Source organism: Bufo bufo, chromosome 2, assembly GCF_905171765.1.
Source record: "Bufo bufo chromosome 2, aBufBuf1.1, whole genome shotgun sequence".
Lineage (NCBI taxonomy): Eukaryota > Metazoa > Chordata > Amphibia > Anura > Bufonidae > Bufo > Bufo bufo.
The window spans coordinates 704760443-704781673 of record NC_053390.1 but is presented as its reverse complement, the minus strand read 5'-3'; the positions used below and the strand labels follow the sequence as shown (position 1 = coordinate 704781673).

Here is a 21231-nt window from a genome sequence, read left to right as displayed (position 1 = left end):
CACTGATGCCGGGTGTTTTATTTTACGCCACAGCCTGAGCCTTGTATAGGAGAGAAAGAAGCAGGCCTAACGTCACATATTCCACGGTAATTAAATAGTGATATTGTCATATCGCTGTTTCCTAATACCGCGGCATATGGCCAATACCGTGTATCGCCGAACACTAGCTTCAACATGCTGTGTTATTTTTTAAAATATTTTTTTAATAACACAAAATAGAAAAAAATCCTGCTAGGCAAAAAGCACTTATGTGTCTTGCATTTGATATTTCCCATGGAGATGGCATTTCTGTTTCCCTGTGTCTAATTTTGTTGGTCTGGTTAAAGAGAATGTGTCATCAGAAAATGACTAATTGTTTAAATGACATTTTTATGTTTAACATATTTTTTAAGAATTTTTGATGTTTTTAATTTTCCATGTTACTTCCTATATTTAAAGGGGTTGTCTGGGCTCAGAGCTGAACCTGGACATACCTCCATTTTCACCCAGGCAGCCCCCTGACTTAAGCATCGGAGCAGTTAATGCTCCGATGCTCTCCTTTGCCCTGCGCTAAATCGCGCATGGCAAAGGCATTTTTTTTTGGAGATCCAGTGACGTACCGGGGCTCCCCATGGGGCTGCCAGGAACCCCGGTGACGTTACCTGCACTGATGGACGGGATTTAGCGCTGCCCTAGCCAGTAAAACGGCTAGGGCAGCGCTAAAGCCCGCCCATCAGAGACGGTGGCGTCACCGAACACACTGCCGGGCGGCAGTGTGTTATTGAAAACAAAAGAGCCCGTGCCCTGCGTGATTTATCGCAGGGCAAGGTAGCGCATCGGAGCATGAGATTCTCCGATGCTAGCCTCAGGGGGGCTGCCTGGGTGAAAATAAGGGTATGTCCGGGTTCAGCTCTGAACACGGACAACCCCTTTAAGCAAAAACCATAAATTCTTGCAGTTTTTGCACTGGTCACTAAGCCTAATAATATGCACCATTTCTTGGTCTGTACAGATCACTTTACTGCAGTTATATACCTTTCTACACCTTCCTATAATTATATCACCTCTGTGTGCCGATAAGACATGATCTATCATTTACAAGAGATGATTGTCAGAGCTTATCTCTTCTTTCCTTGTACAATGACCTCTGCACAGGTCACAGAACATGCCCAGAAAACTCTGCCTCAGAAGACAATGAGGTCCGCTCCTGACCATTGCGTCTATGCACCATGGGGCTGGCATAAAGTAATTTTCTTACTGCTTTCTAAATGCTATAAAGCTCAGGCAAGATGGCCGCCCCCATAATCATGTTCAGGAAATGAATAAAAAAATCTGTAATCAGAAAATAAAATCAGATTATAAAAAAAGGATATGTGTCACTATCTGGTTTTAAATGACAGCTTAAAATATTTCGTGACACATTTCCTTTAATAATTGTCATGTTATATATTCTTTATGCTGTTCTCTTTTCTATTGAGAAGTGTGACTTGAAAAATGCCCCCATACACAATAGTGTATGGTTGGCTGAACTAGCCGTTCTTGTGGGTTGGGCAGACAGTCTAATGTTTGTGTGGAGCTCCCGGTGATCCTCTGACGGATGATGTCGGGGGAGAGAAGGATTGGGCGAAGTGAACATGTATGCCCTATCCTTTTGTTGTTCTGGGAGATAAGCCGCTGCCACAGTGGCACGGTGGCATCTCCTGTCTCCCCAGTGAATACACATACATGTTCAGCTTAGCAGGAGGTGTATGTGTAAGTGGAAGCCGGGTGTGAGTTGGGCAAGATAGTTGTTGAATGCGTATGGTGGCCCTAAACCTCAGTGTTGCACATAGGGTAGCCGGACAGTCCGGTTTCCCGTCACCCTGTCCTTCGTCCAGAGCAGGGTGTGCAGGGGTGTCCAACTTTTCCATTGTATTTACATTTAGTCATCGACTACTAATTGCCTGCTCTTGACATGTGCATTTGTGTTGTAATTTTTATTGATTTAAAATTTAACTTTTATTGGTTTGAAAATAATAATAAATGATGAGCAACTTATATCTAACCTACTATTTAAAACTATCTCCGGGCCTCCAGATGATGTTTCCTATTATATTATTTTTGCTACATTGACTGCAGTGGTATTATATTAGCAGTTGCTATTCAAAGGTTAGCCTTTTGGTACATACTGTCTTCTATTCAGGTACCTATTTGTACCTTTATCTTTATTATGAAATAGGCAGTGGTGGCTGATATACATTGACTCAGGCAGTTGGATACATAGGAACCGACCAGCTTACTGCTGTTTATCCAAGGCTGGTTACTGTAGCTTGTATATTGCAACATTTGCTGCTTCTGATTGCAGTATGGCTGTTCCTATGATGCTACTGCTATTCACACTGCTGTCTACTGGTGGTGCTGTTGCTATATGATCTGGCTTTTTTTATTGTCAGACTGATCGTGACAGCTTATCTTCTGTCTCAGCTGTCTATTATCTAACTGCTGGCAGCTTGCTTAGTACGCTACTGATGCTGATACCAGCAGATTGCCTGTGTGGGCTGTCACTATAATAGTCCGACACTGGGTCATAGGTATCTGGAAGTCCTGAAGCCTAAAATCTAATTACTGCAGTAATTAGATTTTAGGCTTCAGGACTTCCAGATACCTATGACCCAGTGTCGGACTATTATAGTGACAGCCCACACAGGCAATCTGCTGGTATCAGCATCAGTAGCGTACTAAGCAAGCTGCCAGCAGTTAGATAATAGACAGCTGAGACAGAAGATAAGCTGTCACGATCAGTCTGACAATAAAAAAAGCCAGATCATATAGCAACAGCACCACCAGTAGACAGCAGTGTGAATAGCAGTAGCATCATAGGAACAGCCATACTGCAATCAGAAGCAGCAAATGTTGCAATATACAAGCTACAGTAACCAGCCTTGGATAAACAGCAGTAAGCTGGTCGGTTCCTATGTATCCAACTGCCTGAGTCAATGTATATCAGCCACCACTGCCTATTTCATAATAAAGATAAAGGTACAAATAGGTACCTGAATAGAAGACAGTATGTACCAAAAGGCTAACCTTTGAATAGCAACTGCTAATATAATACCACTGCAGTCAATGTAGCAAAAATAATATAATAGGAAACATCATCTGGAGGCCCGGAGATAGTTTTAAATAGTAGGTTAGATATAAGTTGCTCATCATTTATTATTATTTTCAAACCAATAAAAGTTAAATTTTAAATCAATAAAAATTACAACACAAATGCACATGTCAAGAGCAGGCAATTAGTAGTCGATGACTAAATGTAAATACAATATAAGTGCCTCTACGTGTGCAGGGTATATATCAGTGTAATATATATCCAACTTTTCCATGGCTCCACACCCATGAGCTACAGACTGACTGGTGGTGAGAGAAGCCTCGGTCAGTCAGTCACTACAGCCGGGCAACATACCACTCTTTGACTGACTGACGGTGAGAGAAGCACTCTCCGCACACAGCTTACCTTCGGGTCTCCAGGCCATTTTCTTTTCTATTTATGTGTGGCACCTTTACTGAGAAGGGGCATGGCTTACTAAGTTGAGTTTGGGGGGGGCATGGCCTGCAATGTTCTCCTTTTTGGGGTGAAGCAAATAATGCCCTAGTTGCACAGTTCTTTAGTACAAAACCTGAGGCGTTTACTGTAAGGGCTCATAGTCGCGTCCATTCTTATTTCAACATACGTTTTTATTTCCATCTCCCATCAGTTTGTTTTTTTTGGGACACAATCCTTGTAGACCTCATCAGTTCTATAGAATAATTTATTGGCAATGTACATACGGTAATACATAATCACGTATAAAGATGACCTATACATATAAATAAATAGAGTTGAGGTGTTGTCTTCTATACGGCATAGTAAAACCAGCTCTAGTAAGAGTAGGCTAAAGTTCATAAAAAGTTTTGATAGCGTTAGCCTTTCCCCCTTTATCTAATCAGTGTGTAAGTATAGAATGTTGTTTTTTTCTTTTCTTTTTTGCTTGTACTATGGATGCAGCTTTATCAATGAGCTCAGCTGTGGTGAAGGCTCCTGAAAAGTTCAGATTAAAGAGCTGAAGGGAAGGACACACCCCTGTCAGCAGAACAGCTCAAGAATGTCAGCCTGAATGGGTTACTGTTCAGCTCTCTGCTCTTGGAAAACAGGTCTGACAACTGAAAGTTTTGAGTGTAAAATTTCACATAGGTCTAAGAACAACTGAGCACCATGCATGGAGCTTACATCAGAGGCCTTCAGCTACAGTACGTGCGGGACGTTGTGTCTTTTGTCCCTATGCAATACGTTTTACAGGTGTATGGTTGTCACGCCTGTGTAAAAGATAGTGAGAAAGGATGGAAATAGTCTTTATCCTCACATATGGTAACATTTTGGATCTATATTTGATATACATCATCTTGATGCCTTTACAGTGCATGTTCACACATTTACATCTAATACACGCATGGTGGTAGATTGATATATCACATGACAGGCAGCAGCATACTGAAATAGGTGATGTGGTACAAAGGTTGGGTGAATATTTTGTCATGTTGGAGTTTTTTTTTACCTTCTGCTCTGTTGTGTGGGCACAAAAAGTTGTTCCGGTGTCTATCTTATGACTGCTCATTTTTTCCATTATGAAATTAATGCTTCTTTACTTATAGCTCCACATTAGTTCGGGTATTCAGTTTATAAAAAACATACAAAAGTACCAATAAGTGTCTGAATTTTAACCAATGGTGCCACCATAGCTCTGAAGTAGGTATTTTTAATTTTTATTATATTGCCCAGGTCTGTGCAGCACAGTTGTTGACTTTTTACTAGGGCTTGCTGTGTCCCTTCAGAGGTAGAAAAGGGGGTTGGGTGGTGGAACCAGGTGCAGTGGAGATAAGAGGCACATGATGTCTTATCCCATTAATTTTCCCTTTTAAATGGGTTGTCCCATTAAAGAGGACCTTTCACCTGTTTTGACATTTCAGAATCAGAACCTGGCACTGTAGGTTCTATCACATCTAGTAAACATATTAAGTACCTGGCACTGTAGGGTAAGTCAACTTATCCTCTATCCACCGGAGAGAATATGTTTGCAAAATTCAGACCAGGGATCAATTGAAGTCAATAGGTCTGCAAAAAAAGGTGGGAGACAGGCTGGTCACTTCCTTATTTTGAGGATCCGCGATTTGCAGACTGCAAAATATATACAGTCGTGTGTATGAAGCCTTAGCAGTGCTGAAATTCTTTGTTTAGGTCTGAGCCAAAAACTGTGAATAACAAGATATGCTAAAACTAATGCTAAACATTGCAGCAAATTTATTAAAACTAGACTGTAAACCCCCTCCATAACACCATACGGTAATAGAGCCTTAGGAAAGAGGGTTGTCTGTTGCAGATCAACCCTCAAAATTACTTGGTAGACAATATCTTCAGATATGTCTCATGTATTGTTTTGTACTTTTTTTTTCAGTACAGACTATTTATTGTTAGAATCTGAAAAAGGAAGTACACAAAGGAAGTTACCGTTTAGAGGCTTTCTTTTAATTTGTTATATAGTGTGTGAATGTCTGTATGTGTTATATACTCACCTAAAGAATTATTAGGAACACCATACTAATACGGTGTTGGACCCCCTTTTGCCTTCAGAACTGCCTTAATTCTACGTGGCATTGATTCAACAAGGTGCTGATAGCATTCTTTAGAAATGTTGGCCCATATTGATAGGAGAGCATCTTGCAGTTGATGGAGATTTGAGGGATGCACATCCAGGGCACGAAGCTCCCGTTCCACCACATCTCAAAGATGCTCTATTGGGTTGAGATCTGGTGACTGTGGGGGCCATTTTAGTACAGTGAACTCATTGTCATGTTCAAGAAACCAATTTGAAATGATTTGAGCTTTGTGACATGGTGCATTATCCTGCTGGAAGTAGCCATCAGAGGATGGATACATGTTCTCATTCTGTTTACGCCAAATTCGGACTCTACCATTTGAATGTCTCAACAGAAATCGAGACTCATCAGACCAGGCAACATTTTTCCAGTCTTCAACAGTCCAATTTTGGTGAGCGCGTGCAAATTGTAGCCTCTTTTTCCTATTTGTAGTGGAGATGAGTGCAGACCTTTAAAAATGTGAAAAAAATTAAATACCGGATCAGTTTTTCTGGATGACACCGGAAAAACGGATCTGGTATTGCAATGCATTTTTCTGACTGATCAGGCATTTTTCAGACAGGATCCTGATTAGGCTACTTTCACACTAGCCGCAGAACGGATCTAATAGGCTGTTCACCCTGTCGGATCCGTCCTGCCACTATTTTGCCATGCCGCCGGACCGCCACTCCGTCCCCATTGACTATAATGGGGACGGGGGCGGAGCTCCGGTGCAGCACGGCAGTGCACGGCAAAAGGCCGCCGGACTAAAAGTACTGCATGTCCGACTTTTTAGTCCGGCGGCCTCTCACCGCTAACTGCCGTGCTGCGCCGGAGCTCCGCCCCTGTCCCCATTATAGTCAATGGGGACGAAGCGGCGGTCCCCATTGCTGCAGGACGGATCCGACAGGGTGAACAGCCTGTCGGCTTCGTCCTGCCGCTAGTGTGAAAGTACCCTTAGTCTGAAAAATGCCTGATCAGTCAGAAAAAATGACATGCGTTTGCATACAGTTTGCCTGTTCAGGCAACGGAACTGCCTGCCGGAATCAAACAACGCAAGTGTGAAAGTACCCTTAATGATATGCAAATGGTAAAAAATGGAAGAAAAATATTCAATACATCTCAATTTATTCAGTATTGAGTTTGAATGACATGTGCAAAAATAGACGCACATACATGCCTTGGAATGTTCTGCCACTCTGAATGCACTTGGGCACACATCATCAAGATCCGCTGTTGGCAGCTCCCTCTGCTATCGCCAACCAGTGACATCGCCAATGACATCACAGTTGTGCTCAATGAGAGACAAGTCTGGAGATGCTGCAGGCCATGTTAGTGTGTTTAGGCCACATAGGTTGACCAGAGTAGCATGTGGTCTAGTGTTGGCCTGTTAAAAAATGGCTCCTGGGACACTATGGAGAAATGGCTGTACTACTGGTTTCACGACCAAATTAATGTAACACTGAGCTGTTATTGTACCTGAAATGTAGACAAGAAGGTGGTGGCTAGCTACCATACATTAGGCCACACCACACCGTAATCCTGGGAGTAGGACTAGCATGACATTCACTTATGAAGGCCTCTTTATGATGTTGCCCACGTGGTCTCCAGATTAGGCTGGCTATTATTGCTTCTGAGACAAAAGTGGGATTCATTGCTGAAGAGGATAGACCTCTTTGTCGTCTTGCTGTGCACCATGATAGTCTTTGAGAGTGTCGGCATGAGTTCAATGGAACACCTGTAGCTGGACATTTAGATTGTAGACCAATGTTGTAGGGTTGCTTCGATACCAAAATTTTGATTCGGTTTTGAGACCATAAAAAAGTATTGCGATACTCGATACCATTTGATACCATGCGAAAAAAATAAAAACGCCAAAAAAAGCTGAGTGCGTTTTAGCATTTTATGAAACGTCCGGCTCATAATCGAACAGTCCTATCCTATTTTCTGGGGGGACAAGGCGACTAAAAAATATGGCGAATCAGGCAGTTTTTATTTATATTTTTTCTGTTATGGCGTTCACCGCGTAGGAGATTTTAAAAAAAATATTTTAATAGTTTGGACTTTTCGGACGTGGCGATATGTAATATGTTTATTGTTTATATATTTTATATGTAAAATTGGGAAAGGGGGTGATTTATACTTTAATATTTTAATAACTATTTCCCCCCTTAGGGGCTAGAACCTGGGATCTTTTGATCCCTTGTCCTATTCACCCTAATAGAATTCTATTAGGAACTGCTGGTTGATCTTACTGGAGTAGAAGTGATTGTTCCGGTCATAGTAATTGGGACCCTGTTAAAAATATGAAGATCATTATTCTCTGAACAGTTTTCCATCGTTGTTTCTATTTCTGTTCTTCTGAAGATGAAACAAGGCAACTTTTTGGCAGAGTTGTGTAAAGCGAAACCGTAGTTATTTTCAGCCTTGCAGTCCATGTGACAGGAAAAGGGTTAAAGCAGCAGTTTCGAGATGTGCTCTGTTCATTTCAAGGTGTGTTCGGACTTGTATTGATGTTTTACTAGAGGATTGCAAGTCCTAACAGAACTGGTGAGGAGCAGGAACAGTAGGGCACATTCAGAAAAATGAGATGCTGTTTTTGTGTCACTTTCTGTTGCCAACATGGTTTACATTCTACTGGATTTTGTGGCATAGTGTCAAAAATGTCTCAGAAGGACGACAAGAATTTGGGTCGGTGTATAGCAGCTAGAAAAAAAGTCAGCCTGTGAAGTTAGAGAAATGAGCCCAGCGGCTCTTTATACTGTACCCTGGTGCCTTGTGTTACAAAACTGTGCTAGATAGACCTTCCATCTGACTGTAATCACGGACATTGCTGTAAGTGGAAAATTCTCTGGTCAGTGTTATCAGATCTGCAGTTGTGGCAATCAGGACTGCAGTCCAGGAATACCTTTTATCAGCCTTGTGTGTTTTTTTTTTTTTTTTTTTACAACAGATGGAAAAGATAGTTACCATAGACACTGTCAGGGTATGTGCACAGGACAGTGGAGTTTATGTGGATTTTTGCTGCATTTCCATGTCAAAGCCACACAAAAATCTGCATGTGTTAGGCTACTTTCACACTCGCGTTTTGGATGGACCCATCATGGATCTTCAAAAACGGATCCGTTACAATAATACAACCACATGCATCTGTCATGAATGGATCCGTTTGTATTATCTGTAACATAGCCAAGACGGATCCGTCATGAACTCCATTGAAAGTCAATGAGAGACGGATCAGTTTTCTATTGTGCCAGATTGTGTAAGAGAAAACGGATTCGTCCCCATTGACTTACATTGTGTGCCAGCATCCGTTTGGCTAAGTTTCCTCAAGCGGAAAGCAAAACGCTGCAGGCAGCGTTTTGTTGTCCGCCTCCAGAGCGGAATGGAGGCTGAACGGAGGCAAACTGATGCATTCTGAGCGGATCCTGTTCCATTCAGAATGCATTAGGGCAAAACTGATCCGTTTTGGACCGCTAGTGAGAGCCCTGAACGGATCTCACAAATTGAAAGCCAAAACGCAAGTGTGAAAGTAGACTTGCTTGCAGATTTGTCATGGATTTAGATGTAGATTTGCCCTGATCTTAGGGCCCTGCATTTTTAATTCAGGTTTTGAGATCCTCTGCTCAATATAGGACGGAACTCAATATAGGACGGAACTCAATATCGTAAAAGAAAAACGCTAGTGTGAAAGTAACCTAAGTCAATGGGCGCCTGATCTTTTTTTTTTTTTTCTGTAACAAAAAAAACAAAAACGGATCAGACACCATTCACTTAGGCCTCCTGCACAACCATTCCATGCATTGGGGACCTTCAGGATTATGGACCCATTCAAGTGAACTCATGTGCATGAGCCCTTACATTGATTTTCATGCCTGATCAGGTTTGTTCAGTTTCGCAAACCGGAAACAGAAATGCAGCTTGCAGCGGTTGTGTGTCTGCCCCCAAAACGCAGCCTAACTAAACTGATGCATACTTATGCATTTTGATCAGTTTTCTCCACATTGACAATAAATGGGGACAAAATTTATCCATTTAATTCAGGTTTTGAGATCCTCTGCCAGCAGGGTGGATAAAAATCAATGATTTTTTTAAATTAAAATCTGTTTTTTTTTTTTTTTTAATATAAAATGCTTTTTGAGGAAAATATTACCATATAAAGGTTATTCCATCATGAAATAAAGATGAGTTTTTTAATTATGTAGAATAAGGCTGTACGTGGACTCCCATATTGTTGAATGGATTAGGCAGTGGCTGAGGGACAGGCAACAGAGGGTTGTAGTCAATGGAGTATATTCAGACCATGGTCTTGTTACCAGTGGGGTACCTCAGGGATCTGTTCTGGGACCCATATTGTTTAATATCTTTATCAGCGAAATTGCAGAAGGTCTCGATGGTAAGGTGTGTCTTTTTGCTGATGACACAAAGATTTGTAACAGGGTTGATGTTCCTGGAGGGATACACCAAATGGAAAAGGATTTAGGAAAACTAGAGGAATGGTCAAAAATCAGATAAGATAATGCACCTGGGGCGTAAAAACCCAAGAGCAGAATATAAAATCAGTGATACAGTCCTAACCTCAGTATCTGAGGAAAGGGATTTAGGGGTCATTATTTCAGAAGACTTAAAGGTAGGCAGACAATGTCATAGAGCAGCAGGAAATGCTAGCAGAATGCTTGGGTGTATAGGTAGAGGAATTACCAGTAGAAAGAGGGAGGTGCTCATGCCGCTCTACGGAGCACTAGTGAGACCTCATTTGGAGTATTGTGCTCAGTACTGGAGACCATATCTCCAGAAGGATATTGATACTTTGGAGAGAGTTCAGAGAAGAACTACTAAACTAGTACATGGATTGCAGGATAAAACTTACCAGGAAAGGTTAAAGGACCTTAACATGTATAGCTTGGAAGAAAGACGAGACAGAGGGGATATGATAGAAACTTTTAAATACATAAAGGGAATCAACAAGGTAAAAGAGGAGAGAATATTTAAAAGAAGAAAAACTACCACAAGAGGACATAGTTTTAAATTAGAGGGGCAAAGGTTTAAAAGTAATATCAGGAAGTATTACTTTACTGAGAGAGTAGTGGATGCATGGAATAGCCTTCCTGCAGAAGTGGTAGCTGCAAATACAGTGAAGGAGTTTAAGCATGTATGGGATAGGCATAAGGCCATCCTTCATATAAGATAGGGCCAAGGGCTATCCATAGTACTCAGTATATTGGGCAGACTAGATGGGCCAAATGGTTCTTGTCTGCCGACACATTCTATGTTTCTGTGTTTCTATATGTTTAATTTTTTTGGTAAATAAATTCCATTAATCCATTCAAAATGTCATGCTCTTCCAGAGGTTTTTGTAAGATTATTGGGCAGTTTCTCTGCCTACAAGATATTATCACAGATGCTTGGTTTACTTTTGCAGTTCTCAAAACTGAATTTGACTCAGCAGAGATCACATGCCTCGTCACAGCAAAAATGTTATAACATGAACAGAGTTGAGAAAAATACCTTAATCCTAACTTCTACAAACCTATGAATGCAGAATCAACCTAATCAAACTAATATGAAAAGTTGTTATTCTAAAAATCTTCATCTACTTGCATATTATAAGTTATACCAGCAAGAATTAGTCTTTATGTCGAAAACTATGATTTAAATCAAGCCTTACTGACTAGTGATTTAAATCAAATCCACCCTGTCTGCCAGATCTCAAAACCTGAATTAAAAATACAGATGTGAAAGTAGCCTTTACATGGGCAGAAGCGTCCCCTCCCATCAATCTCCTGCTCGTTAGCAAAGTAGACCGCTGCTGTTACATGCAGACAATCTCCTTCTCAGTATAGGGATGAGCGATCGCAAATGCATTGCTCCTCCCTATGCTGTCTCACTGTTTGTTGGCAGCAGAGTGCCTATTACACGGTGCAATCTGTCCCCGGAAAACACGTTAAAAGATCCCGATTATCTGATGAACGAGTGTTTGCTTGTCCATTGGGTAATCGCCGCAGTACTATACAGCAAGATGATCACTAACGAGCGTTACTACGAACGCTCGTTAGTGATCATCTTAACAATAATCTGCCTGTGTAGAAGGGTCTTTACTATGGCAAAGGGTAAATTCTCTACAAAAAATTGATATGCTGCAGTTTCACAACGCTCACTGCAGATCAAATTTCAGCACCATGTACATGAGATTTAGAAAATGTCATCTGCTTAGCTTGTGCTGTATTCCACGGCAGACTTTAAATGTCCATATACCTTTTAAAGGCATTTTGGAGTGATTATCGTTTTAATTTTAACCACTTCATGACCGCCCATAGACTATAAACGTCCCATGGGTTGTTTAACTCTGAATGGACATTTTAGAACGTCCATTCAGAGATGGCAGCTGCACGCTAATCGTGCAGCTGCCGAGAGTGGTGCCTGCTGTCAGTAACAGCAGGGCACCCTAGAAAGAAGGCAGGGACAGTGTCCAGGTGTCCCTGCCTTCTAGATCGCTTTTATACAAAAAAACAAAGTGTTTTTAAAAAAAAAAAAAAATTTAAATAAGGTTTCGCATGTAAAAAAAATTAAAAAAAATCCCCAATTAAGTAATTTAAAAATAGAAAAAATTTTATAAAATAGACATATTTGGTATTGCCGCATCTGTGACGTCCGGCTCTATAAATATCACATGATCCACCCCGTCCGATAAACACCATAAAAATAAAATAAAACTGTGTAAAACAAAAGCCATTTTTGTCACCTTACATCACAAAAAGTGCAACACCAAGTGTTCAAAAAGGCATATGTCCCACAAAATGGTACCAATTAAACCGTCACCTCATCCCACAACAAATGAGCCCCTACATAAGAAAATCTCTCAAAAAGTAAAAAAAACTATAGCTCTCATAACATGGAGACATTAAAACATAATTTTTTGGTTTTCAAAAATGCTATTATTGTGTAAAACTTAAATAAACAAGAAAAAGTATACATATTAGGTATTGCCACATCCGTAATACTCTACTCTATAAAAATGTCACATGACCTAACCCCTCAAGTGAACGCTGTAAAAATAAATAAATTAATTTAAAACTGTGCTAAAACAACCAATTTTTTTAGTCACCTTGCCCCATAAAGTGTAATAATGAATGATCAAAAAATCATATGTACCCAAAAATGGTACCAATAAAAACGTCAACTCTTCCTGCAAAAAACGAGCCCCTGCACAGGACGATCGGCAGAAAAATATGGCTTTCAGAAAATGGAGACACAAACATAATTTTTCTTCAAAAATGCTTTATTGTGTAAAAATAGAAGGTAGACATATTTGATATCATTGTGTCCGTAACAACCTGCTCTACAAAAATAGCACATGATCTACCCTTTCAGATGAATGTTGTAAAAAATAAAAACTGTGCCAAAACGTACCAATGTACCCCAAAATAGTACCAATAAAACTGGCACCTTATCCCCTAGTTTCCAAAATGGGGTCACTTTTTGGGAGTTTGCACTGTAAGGGTGCATCAGGGGGACTTCAAATGGGACATGGCATCTCAAAACCAGTTCAGCAAAATCTGCCTTCCAAAAACCATATAGCGCTCCTTTTCTTCTGCACCCTGTCGTGAGCCCTTACATCAGTTTATGATCTCATGTGGGGTGTTTATGTAAACCGCAGAATCAGGGTAATAAATATTGAGTTTTGTTTGGCTATTAACCCTCGATGTGTTAAAGAAAAAAATGGATTAAAATGGAAAATCTTCCATAAAAGTGAAATTTAGAAATTTGATCTCCATTTTCCTTTAATTCTTGTGGAACACCTAAAGGGTTAACAAAGTTTGTAAAATCTGTTTTTAGTAACTTGAGGGGTGTAGTTTCTACAATGGGGGTATCCACTATGTAGGCTCAACAAAGTGACTTCAGACCTGAACTGGTCCTTAAAACGTGGGTTTTGGAAATTTTCTTAAAAATTTAAGAATTGCTTCTAAAATTCTAAGCCTTCTAACGTCCTAAAAAAATTAAATGACATTTACAAAATGGTGCCAACATAAAGTAGACATATGGGGAATGTTAAGTAATAAATATTTTATGAGATATCACTTTCTGTTTTTAAAAGCGGAGAAATAATTTTTTTTGAACATTGCGCATTTTTCAAAATCTTTGGCAAATTTGGGATTTTTTCATAAATAAAAGTGAAATATATTGACTCATTATTTATGAAGTACAATGTGTCACGAGAAAACAATCTCAGAATGGCTTGGATAAATAAAAGTGTTTCAAAGCTATTACCACATAAAGTGACACTCAGATTTGCAAAATTAGGCCTGGTCAGGAAGGGGGTAAATGGCCCAGTCTGGAAGTGGCTAAAGGATAACTGTCACATTTAGACCCTAATTTCAATTTTCATATATGTAGTTACTAATAACATGATATTCCAGAATCAGTTACTATTAGACTGACTTACCACATATTTAATAAGATTCAGCCCTTAGCAACTGGTCTGCATAAAACTGCAATTTCACTATTCAGTTAAGATGGCCGCCTGCCCTCACTAGCCAGTAACAATAACCCCCAAAAGTTTCAGTAACCAGAGCCCTCCCCCCTAAAGGGTTAATCTCCTGCAGCACAAAGGGGTCCTCTTACCACATGTTGCTTTCATTTATACACTGAGCAGACGGCAGATCTCCCTTCCCTGGTCTGCGCTGCTTCAACTCTGCATTGTCCAGCTCTGCTGAGTGAGGGAGCGTCTGCCAAGTGCAGAGACAGGGAGAAGTGCACACAGCCCAGGCACTGTTATCAGCTGCTGGGGAGGACCTGGCTTTAATCATTTACTTACAGTCCCTGGCTGTCAGTAATGTGACCTTGCACGCTGCGTGCTCCGTCCTTCAACAGATAGACGGACCAACCCTATTTTAAGCACAGGTAAAAATAGGCAGTACAGGGAACAAACATGTGGAATTAAGGGGTAATTGAATACACAGTGAAAAGTTGAAATAGGGCCACCAAGGTGATATTAATCACCACAATCCAATACTCCAAAAAAAAATAATATACGAGTTATCCTTTTAAGAAATTATCTCCACATGTAATAGCATTGAACTATTAAATGATTGTTCATTTTCCCTGGTTCGTACAAATCTGCCAGACTGAAAGATTATCGTCAAGGTGGAGTTACATGGCCTGATATTCGGGCAGATTATCGGAGACGAACGTTTCCGGGGAATGCTCATTCCCGTCAATTTGCCAGTCTAAGTGTGCCGCCGATCACCCGATGAACGAGCGAAACCCTCAGTAGCGATCCCTAGTCCTCATACTGTGAAGGAGATCCTTCACTGAACGAGCAGCCGACTGTTGGGAAGGAAGGCTTCCTTCTCGACAATCAGCTGTTAGATCGGGATGTGTAAACCCGCCTTTAGTTGACGCCTCATCCCCTCATCTAATTAGAAATCTGCCAGCCGTTAGCAGTGTAAATGCTCTAGGGGTGTGAATGAACAACAATCACAATAACAAGAAAACAGCAAAAATATTCAGCAATTTTTTTTGTGCAATTTAACGTCTTTTGAACGCAAACACCTTTCTAGATCGTTTCTTGCTGAAAATTGTCAGGTTCAGCCAAAGTTCCTGTCCATCTGTGTACTTCGCCTCAGGCCTCATGCATGGAACTTTTATGGCACCGCACAAATTACCTAGGGTAGTGTACTACAGAGTCACTCTGGGTGCCAATGTATGGTGCCTCTTCATGGCACAACATTACAGAGTGTTTCCCATAATCTCAGTTTACCTCACATAAACGAATCTTCATGATAAGATGACAACTTTACTGTTATGTTCAACTTGGACCTCAAACTAACAGTAGACCCAGGGACGTGGACCTTTACAAGAATTGATGAATAAACCTACCTAAGAATTAAAGAGTCGCCATACTCCTATTATACTTTGGCTACTTTCACCACTACCATTTTGGCTTTCCGTTTCTGAGATCCATCATGGGCTCTCACAAGCGGTCCAAAACGGATCAGTTTGCCTCCGATCAGTCTCCATTCCGCTCTGGAGGTGGACACCAAAACGCTGCCTGACGAAGCGGAGCCAAACGGATCCGTCCTGACACACAATGTAAGTCAATGGGGATGGATAAGTTTTCTCTGACACAATAGAAAACGGATCCGTCCCCCATTGACTTTCAATGGTTTTCATGACAGATCCGTCATGGCTATAGAAGACATAATACAACCGGGTCCGTTCATGACAGATGCATGCGGTTGTATTATGGTAATGGAAGCGTTTTTGCAGATCCATGACGGATCCGCAAAAAACGCTAATGTGAAAGTAGCCTTACAATCATTGTATACTTAAGATCCCATATGCCATATACTGTATGTTACTGTTCCTCAGGATGACTGCACTTTTTCTTGTTGATGTCATTCATCTTTTTTAATTTTTTTAATGTCAAATATGTCTTTTTATAATTGAGCTATAGCGACCCTATTATTTATTTGGTTATTTTGGTGTTTGCTAATTGCGAGTCAGCTCGTTCCTAGGGTATTTACTTATTGGTAACCCCTTGTTTGGGTTGGTGTGTATTTTTGCACTCCCATAGTAGGTAACCATTTGTTGCATTACAATAATTGGTTGAGACGGTGTCCTTGCCCTAAGACTACCCACATACATTGTGGATTACATGCAGTTTTTCCAGGCACATTTTCATGTGGAAAAACTGTAGCATAATACAGTACCGGCAAAGTGAATGAGATTTTACAAACACTTTGCGTATACAGTGCCTTGAAAATGTATCCATATGCCTTGAACTTTTCCACATTTTTTCACGTTACACCCACAAACTTAAATGTTTTTTTTTTTGGGGGGGGGGGGGAGGGGGGATTTTATGTGATAAACCTACACAAAGTAGCAAGTATGTGTGAAGTGAAAAAATAATACATGGTTTTCAAAATTTGTATTCAGCCCCCTGACTTTGTAGGACCACATTCTGCTGCAATTACAGCTACAAGTCTTTTGGGGTAAGTCTCTACCAGCTTTGCACATCTAGAGGCTGACATTTTTGCCCATTCTTCTTTACAAAATAGTTCATGCTCAGTCAGATTAGATGGAGAGCGTCTGTGAACAGTAATTTTCAAGTCTTGCCACAGATTATCAATGGGATTTTGGTCTGGACTTTGACTGGGCCAGTCTAACACACGAATATGCTTTGATCTAAATCATTCCATTGTAGTTATGGCTTTATGTTTAGGGTGGTTGTCCTGCTGGAAGGTGAACCTCCACCCAGTCTCAGGTTTTTTGCAGCCTTTACCAGGTTTTCCTCCAGGATTGCTCTGTATTTAGCTCCATCCATCCTCCCATCAACTCTGACCAGCTTTCCTGTCCCTGCTGAAGAAGAGCATGGCTACAGCAGGAATCTGCTACCACCTTGTTCAGTGGTTAATATGGTGTGTTTAGTGTGATGTGCAGTATTAGTTTTTCACCATGCATAGTGTTTTGCAATTAGGCCAAAAGGTTCAACTTTGGTCTCACCTGACCAGAGCACCTTCTTCCACATGTTTGCTGTGTCCCCTACATCGCTTGTGGCAAACTGCAAACAAGACTTCTTATGGCTTGTTTTCGAAAATGGCTTTCTTCTTGCCACGCTTCCATAAAGGGGAGATTTGAGTACATGTCTAATAGTTGTCCTGTGGACAGATTCTCCCAACTGAGCTATGGATCTCTGCAGCTACTCCAGAGTCACCATAGGCCACTTGGCTGCTTCTCTAATTAGTGCTCTTCTTGTTGGGGTTGTCAGTTTAGGTGCGCGACCATGTTTTGGTAGGTTTGCAGTTTTGCATGCTCGGCTCATACTCGGATGATTGATTGAACAGTGCTCCGTGAGATGTTCAGAGATTGGGATATTTATAACCAAACCTTGCTTTACATTTCTCCACAACTTTATCCCTGACCTGTCTGGTGTGTTCCTTGGTTTTCATGATGCAGTTTAATCACTTATGTTCTATAACAAACCTATGAGGCCTTCACAGAACAGCTGTAGTTATACTGACAATAAATGACACACAGGTGGACTCTGTTTACTAATGAAGTGACTTCTGAAGGCAATTGGTCACATTGGATTTTAATAATCAGAGTACAGGGGGCTGATTACAAATCCACGTCACACTTTACAGATTTTTATTTATTAAACATTTTGAAAACAATGTATAATTTTTGTTTCACTTCACACATTTCCTACTTTGTGTTGGTTGTCTCACATAAAATCCCAATAAAATACTTTGTGGGTGTAATGTGGAAAAATGTGGAAACGTTCAAGGGGCATGAATACTTTTTCAAGGCACTGTATTTTCTGTGCAAAAATTGACCTGCCAGTTTTGAAATCTGCACGTCAATTGTTTTTGCTAATTTGTAGTGTGGCTTTCACCGAGCTTAGGGCAAATCTGCATCAAAACCCGTAACTAACACATGCGGATTTTGGTGCGGATTTGGTGCAGAGAAATCTACATGGAAATCTGCATCTGTGTGCAGGTATCTTAAGGGTGCCTTTACACACAGCAGATTTTGTTGTAGAATTTTTTTTATCTTTTAAATCGTCATTTCCGTTTCTTTCAGTGGGGTTCTTTGGAAGGCAAGCAATAAAATCTGATGGTTGATGTGGGATGTAACAGAAAATATACTACACGTATAGTATGAGGTTTTTGTTGAACAGATGTTTACTTCTGTGTGAAACCCAGAAGTTTCAGTTGCCCTTTAATTTGCTTAGCATGCTTAAACCACTTATTTCTATGTGATGAAGGAAAAGCACACGTATGAAGACGGCTTCTTTCTTAGGTATTTCTACCTTTTACCTGGACTTTGTGGTTCCTTTCATATGCTTGGAGCTCAAGGTGAGCGAGTCTTTCCCTTTAGCAGATTTGAGCTAGACATACACATTTTATGTATATTTGAAGAACTGACTCATTTTTTTGAAGGTTTGGCCAACCATAGGCAGGGGGAGGAGATGTCTTATCTGTAGCATAATAACAATAACTAATTACAAAGACAGGTGCACTCTGCGGTCTTACTAAACCCTCATACTGATGTAAAATTTAGAGATTAGCCAACATATCCTACTGTGGAGGACATGTCTGAGCCCGAGCACCGCGCCAAGGTTTCTCATGTAGCTGGGGACCTAACTCGAAACCTATCTGTGCCGTATGGGCTATACCAGTAGCCAGTGGGCAAATTAAAGGCGCGCAAGGTCCGACTCAGAGCAAACTCCAAGTTACCTCCAGCATGCAGCCATGCTTACAATGGGAGGAGGGAGAGAGCTCTGAGCCCCACCCAAGACTGTAACATAGCCAAGACGGATCCGTCATGAACTCCATTGAAAGTCAACGGGAAAAAACGGATCCGTCCCCACTGACTTACATTGTGTGCCAGGACGGATCCGCATGGCTCAGTTTCGTTAAGCGGACAGCAAAACGCTGCAGGCAGTGTTTTGTTGTCCGCCTCCAGAGCTGAATGGAGACTGATCGGAGGCAAACTGATGTATTCTGAGGGGATCCTTTTCCATTCAGAATGCATTAGGGCAAAACTGATCCGTTTTGGACCACTTGTGAGAGCCCTGAACGGATCTCACAAACGGAAAGCAAGTGTGAAAGTAGCCTTACTTCTTTCTGTCATTTACACCTGCATGCTCAGCTGAACCATGCATGTATGTGTATGAGGGATAAAAGAGAGTTGTTAGACTTATTTCCAGCCTTATGAATGTGAACACTCGCCTCCAATTTTTTCTACATTATATGTAAACAGTGATTCTTCTGCCCAAAGTACTCGGTACTCTCCTATCTTGTACCCTTTAACCTGCCCTTCGCATTCCTCAGTTGGAATCTTTCTAAGTCTTTTTCCGCAGTTAGTTTTGTACTAAACAAATGATTTATCCCTTCTGTCTTCCCATACACTGCATATAGTTACCGTAGGGGTGGGCGATATGCGATATAAATTTGGTCCACGATATGGATTTTCGCCATATCGCCGGACCGTGATATGATCGCGCTCTCTGCGCGCACCATTTTCTCCTGAGCCGGCACAGTGGAGAAGGAGGGAGTCCCTCCCTCCCCACTGTGCACGGCTGCCGCTGAACACCAATGAGGACAGAGTAGGAGGAGGAGGGGAGGGACTGTGGCCACTGCACCACCAATGAATATGCCGGCCATATCCCACAGGGTCCCCCCCCCCCCCATCATTGGTGGCAGTGGGCAGTTACGATCGGAGTCCCAGCAGTGTATTGGCAGCCAGCAGTCACGCTACTGAAGTCCTGGCTGCCATGGTATGTTAGTGAGCAGCATTATACTCGCGTGCGCCGTGGCCGCCGGTCGGTCCTTCTTCTGTCTGTGCGACGCATTGATAATGCTTATAGCATTAGCAATGCGCCGCACAGACCTATGAGAAGAAGGAGCGACCGGCGGCCACGGCGCACGTGAGTATAATGCTGCTCACTAACATACCATGGAAGCCGGGATTTCAGTAGCGTGAGTCCTGGCTGCAATGGTAACCGATCGGAGCCCCAGCAATACACTGCTGGGACTCCGATCGTAACTGCCCACTGCCACCAATGATGGGGGAGGGGGACCCTGTGGCCACTGCCACCAATGATTAATACTGGGGAGGGAGGGTGGGTTTAGTTACCAGAGGGGGCTGATAAGAGGGAGAGGCTGGGGGGGCACATGAGAGGCTGGATGCCATGGTCAGCTCCCTGCTGTTGTGTACACAAAGCACAGGGCAGCAGGGAGAGTGTAAAGTCCTATTCACCCTAATAGAGCTCTATTAGGGTGAATATGACAAGGGTTCTAGCCCTTAAGGAGGCTAATAGTTATTAAATAAAAAGTAAAAAAAAAAGTTTAAACACCCCCCCCAAATATAGAAAACAATATATTGCGATATATATCGCATATCGCACATGCTTAAAATTATATCGCAATATAGATTTTAGGCCATATCGCCCACCCCTAAGTTACCGTACATTTTTCTGTGTGCTTTACACCTTTACTGTATACATAGTTGACTTCTCCAGTGCTACTTTGTCACAACAGTTCAGTTTATGGCACTTATTGATTCCAATGGACTTGTTTTCCAAGTCATACATGTATTCTGGTATAGTTCAGTTTTGTGAGGCTAGGTTCACATCTGCTTTCCGAAATCTGGCAGGCTGTTCGGGCAGAGAGCCGGCTGGAGTTTACCTTATCCAGCATAGCCGGATAATGCTATGAGCTGCCAGATCCCATTGACTGTAGTGGGATTCGACAGGGATCCAGACAGTTTCTGTCTTCAGTGCCTTAGCCAGGCAGAGGCAAGAAGGGTGCCATTTTAGATCTCCTTATGACAAGTATGCCTGAGTGTAATGCAGAAGTGTAGTAGACTGTTGCTATTCATACAATAACCAGTACAAAAAAGTATGCTGTGCATACCGCATGTGTTTTCTTGTGTTTTTATTTTTTATTTTTTTATGGCATTTGTCACAGACATTCATTTGACGTATATCTAGTATATGTCCCGGAATATACATAAAATGGAGGTCTTAAATGTACCTACCTACCTGTATAGCATGTACTCTGGCCTGTTACTGACTGTGATTTTTGCCTAACC

The 21231-nt window shown here is 41.4% G+C and overlaps 1 protein-coding gene across 5 annotated transcripts in view; it reads left to right on the top strand.

Annotated features, from left to right (window-relative positions):
- IRF2 (interferon regulatory factor 2) overlaps positions 1 to 21231 on the top strand; it is a 102673-nt gene that overhangs the window by 9554 nt on the left and 71888 nt on the right. Inside the window, exon 1 of one of the 5 annotated variants that reach the window (XM_040418719.1) lies at positions 18468 to 18491. The exons of the other annotated variants lie outside the window; for them this stretch is intronic. The gene's annotated coding sequence lies outside the window, so the exon portion shown is untranslated. Of the gene's footprint in view, positions 1 to 18467; positions 18492 to 21231 lie in introns of those variants that run through there. 5 annotated transcript variants of the gene reach the window in all.